Source organism: Humulus lupulus, chromosome 6 (assembly GCF_963169125.1).
Source record: "Humulus lupulus chromosome 6, drHumLupu1.1, whole genome shotgun sequence".
NCBI classification, from domain to species: Eukaryota; Viridiplantae; Streptophyta; class Magnoliopsida; order Rosales; family Cannabaceae; genus Humulus; species Humulus lupulus.
Genome location: NC_084798.1, coordinates 195251275 through 195255344, shown reverse-complemented (window position 1 = coordinate 195255344; position 4070 = coordinate 195251275). Strand labels below are relative to the sequence as shown.

The 4070-nt window shown below is 33.8% G+C and overlaps 2 long non-coding RNA genes across 2 annotated transcripts; both read left to right on the top strand.

Moving 5' to 3' along the window:
- The first annotated feature begins 1418 nt into the window (after window positions 1–1418).
- On the top strand, window positions 1419–2845 carry LOC133784383 (uncharacterized). The gene is made up of 3 exons (XR_009871315.1): window positions 1419–1613; window positions 2212–2303; window positions 2613–2845. It is a non-coding gene; the product is annotated as an uncharacterized LOC133784383 (long non-coding RNA).
- A 205-nt stretch (window positions 2846–3050) lies between these two features.
- On the top strand, window positions 3051–3545 carry LOC133784384 (uncharacterized). Its single transcript, XR_009871316.1, has 3 exons — window positions 3051–3136; window positions 3296–3327; window positions 3466–3545. It is a non-coding gene; the product is annotated as an uncharacterized LOC133784384 (long non-coding RNA).
- The last annotated feature ends 525 nt before the right edge of the window (window positions 3546–4070 follow it).

The following is a 4070-nucleotide window of genomic DNA, read 5'->3' as shown; positions in this document are numbered from 1 at the left end:
TATATATACTATGTAAAAGGTGGTAAAGTAATAGAAATAAAATATAAAAAAACAGCCTACCCCCCGATACCTTTTTTCTCATTCTCCTTTTTGTCTCTTTCTCTTCCCTTCGCCCTAGCCGCCACTCCTGTAACCACCATCATCCTCAGCTCCGACCACCTAACCACCATCCTCACAACCCTTTTTCTTCGAGCCAATCTCCAAATCTCAGGCACCCGTGAACCCAACCACCCAACCAAGTGACCCCAGGTGCGAGCCCACCTCTGCGTGCCTTCGACCCAGTGCGACTTCCATTTGCGGGCCACCACCAGGAGCGATTCTACACTCGTTCCGCTGTAGAGCCCCGAGTGTGTACCAAGCAAGTGCCTAGATTCCACAAGCCCAGGCGTGAAGAGTGTGAGAGCCACAATAATGGACAAATTAAAGGGCTTTCAATGTCTTCCAACTCCATCTCTACCAGGGATTCCAAATGGACAACATAACACAACAATTTATGGGGTTTCATTTTCTTCCCTGATTTCCTTTTCGATCAAAATCGACTAAGGAAATTAATGGGTTTCAATTTGTAGAGAACATTTGTTTGATTTTGGCTTCCTTGAGTCTCGAAATGGTACTCTACTCTCACAATTAACTTCATTTTAAATTTTTATAATTTAGCAAAATATTTTATTGAAATTTGTTGAATTTAACATCTCATGTGGTAACAGTTCAAGCTTCTATATCTTCATACATTATAATTAGCTATATTATTATTATTATTCATGTTGATCGACGTTGAGAACTTTGTCAAATGGTTCTATTTTTGAATATGAAAATCTTTGTTGAGACTTTCATTTGTTTTATTGAGACTATTTTCATGAATGTACATTTTCATTTAGTTGATACAATTTATTTTCTCATGTACTAATAATTCAATAAGGATATTTAATTATATTCTTCTGTTGATTGTAAAATTATATTTGAACTTTTACCTCCTGCAGGACTTGCCGATTAATATTATTGTTGGTTCTCATGTTTGGGTTGGAGATCCAGAATTAGTCTAGGTTGATGGACAAGTTTCAAACATTGATGGAGAGGAAGCTGAGATTCAAAGTAGCAATGGAAAGAGGGGCCTATATTTTTGTCATACTTACAGTATAATAAAAGGCCATGTGACCTTTGTAAAAAAAAAGTGTGATAAAAGGTAAATAATAATATTAAATTTTGATTATGTAGCCTTCAAAATATGATTTATGCACTTACAATTAGGCTCATATTTCAAAGCACATTTACTTGTCTTGTGATATGAAATTTTAAATCTACGGTCACCAGTGTGTGAGCCTCTCAAAGGTAGGAATGCGATGTGAATTTTGTGTTGTGTATTAAGCTCATTCATTATTTAGAGGGTGTTTTTCTTTTAATAAATAAAAAGGGTACAATGAGACCATTTGTTTTTGTTTCATATTTTTTTTTTGGCGTCTTGAAGATTAAGTACTTTGTAATGGTGTTTGTGTTGTTAAAGTTTAAGCATCATGTTTTCTAATATTCTATTTTTTTGTTCACTTTATAACTTGTAGATTGGCAATGATCTTTCTCAATTTGTGGGGCCTCTTATCTTGAATCAACTTCTACAGGTTGGTTGGTTCTCCTTTCTTTAAATCAGTACTTTGCAAGAGATGTGTCCTAAATGCTTCAGGTTTTTCATCTTATTTTTAGTTCTGAGATGCTTCTTGTTATTGTGACATCTGCTTGTTCATGGTAAGGAGAATATGGTAATCATAAGTTTTTAATTCTGATTTATAAGTCTAAAATTTCGTAAATAAATCATTGCTGTATTGTTGTTGTTGTGATTATTTATTTTTCTGAGGGGAGGAGGTTTTGTATCACTACACCAAACACCTATTTCCATAATACATCATTATAAAACTATAGAAAAAGTATTATAATAAATATTAGAAAAAGCGCTAAAGTGAACTAAGTGAAAACAGATGGCGGTCTTGAAATTTTTAAGCGGCAAATTTATAATTTTCCATTATCTAGTTTTCCTTTGGTAAAAAAAAAAAAAAAACTTAACTCATGCTTGTTCTCTACATATTCTTCTTTCCCTTTTTTTATTCTTCTCTTCCTATGGAAGGTTTAGCAGCTTTGGCTTTGGCTTAATTAAGGTTGTAAATCTTTGGCTTTAACTAATCCTCTTATATAAATTTGACTTTATGATATTTGCTATCACAGTTAGAAGATGTTGTTGTGGATGAGTTAATGAGGAAGTTCTTCAAAAATTATACAAACTGGTGCAAATTCTTGCCAAGAAAAAGCAACATTTGGTAAAATACATTTCCATTGGTCTTGTGATTTTGTTATCCTTTATGGTGTACTCTTATTTATGCTACATTAGAAAGAAAAAATATTAAGAAGAAGAGAAGTCTCCCTGATAGAATTGGCTACCATTTATGGGTTAGAAGCACCTATTAGTGAGGATAATTTTGAAGTGACATCAAATAGAGGTTTGTGATGCAATGACAAATAGGCCCCATATATTTGGAGGTGAAAGATTTGTACTTGGTGTAAACTGTAGCTTTTAGTTTTTCTAGACAATATTTGTTGCTGGATGATAGAATTGCTGTGCTTTTTAGGTACAAATAGGTCAATGTTTATCAGAATTGATTTGATCAACCATTTAGCCTAGCCACAAGCGAAGTGGGTAAAAAATGTAGATCAGTTTAGTGCTTTGCAAAGTCAATTCCTTTCTAGTCTTACTATCTAGAGTCAAGAATTTTAAGTCCTGACAATGGTAGTTCTTATTTTAACTTGCCAACAATGAGATCAGGCTTGTTTAGATGCTATATATTGCATGTTTACTTTTAAAAATAAACTTTTTTTTGTAGGTGCATATTTATGATAGTTTTTTATTTAGATGCTATGTATTGCATGTTTACTTTTAAAAATAAATTCTCTTCATATCATATATATATAATATAATTATTTATTATAAAAGTGATAGAATCTAATGGGAAACCATCTCCATGTTTTTTGCATTATATTCAGCTTGAATTCAGAGGCTGAAGCGTCACTGGATTTTTTCCTGAATGGTGTCGATGAGGCTTTGATTAGTGCTTTTCTAGTGTTACTGAGAGCCAAAGGAGAGACTTTCGAGGAAGTAAGGTCCCTTTATTCATATCAATGTGAATTTATTTATACTAGATAACTTAGTTTGTCTAGCCAGGATTTTAGACTGTTGAAAGTCTTATTACCATGTTGTTTGGATAGAAAGAACTATTATCAATGCAATTGTTTATTTTCAAAGAAATTTTGATAGGCTGTAGGTTCTCTACTGAAGAATTTTTGGGGGTCTGTTTCAAGGAAATAAGTAAAGAAATGACTTATGGATTTTAGTGGTTAAACAGATTGTGGGGCTTGCGAGGGCGATGATCAAGCATATTTTAGAAGTAGAGGGCTTACTTGATGTAGTGGACATTGTTGGAACAGGTGGTGATGGAGCAAACACAGTTAACATTTTGACTGGAGCTTCAATACTTGCTGTAGCTTGTGGTGCCAAAATTGCAAAGGTGGCATCAATTTTATTGATTACTTGACATGAATGTGATCCCATATTGTAAATTGTTAGAGCTAAACTTGATTTTTTTTCCATTTAAGCAAGGAAATCGTTCAAGTTCTTCGGCATGTGGAAGTGTCGATGTATTAGAAGAGTTGGGGATAGTTATCGACCTGGAACCTGAGGTTGGTGCTGTAAATTTTTTGTTTTAGATGAATAAGATGGTAGATTAATAAGATGCTAAACCAATTTCAAATTTGTCAATGTCTTTGTCAGCAACAACTTCTCATCTTGTAAGAGTGTAACTAAACTAATTATCATGTGGTCAATTTTATCTCCTGATAACAGGGAGTTTCAAGTTGTGTGAAAGAAGCAGGCATTGGATTTATGATGGCTCCAGCATATCATCCAGCAATGAAGCTTGTCCACTCAGTCAGGAAAAAGCTGAAAGTAAAAACTGTATTTAATATATCGGGCCCTATGTTAAACCCAGCAAGAGAATCGTATGCTTTTGTGGGTGTCTATGCAGAAGATTTGG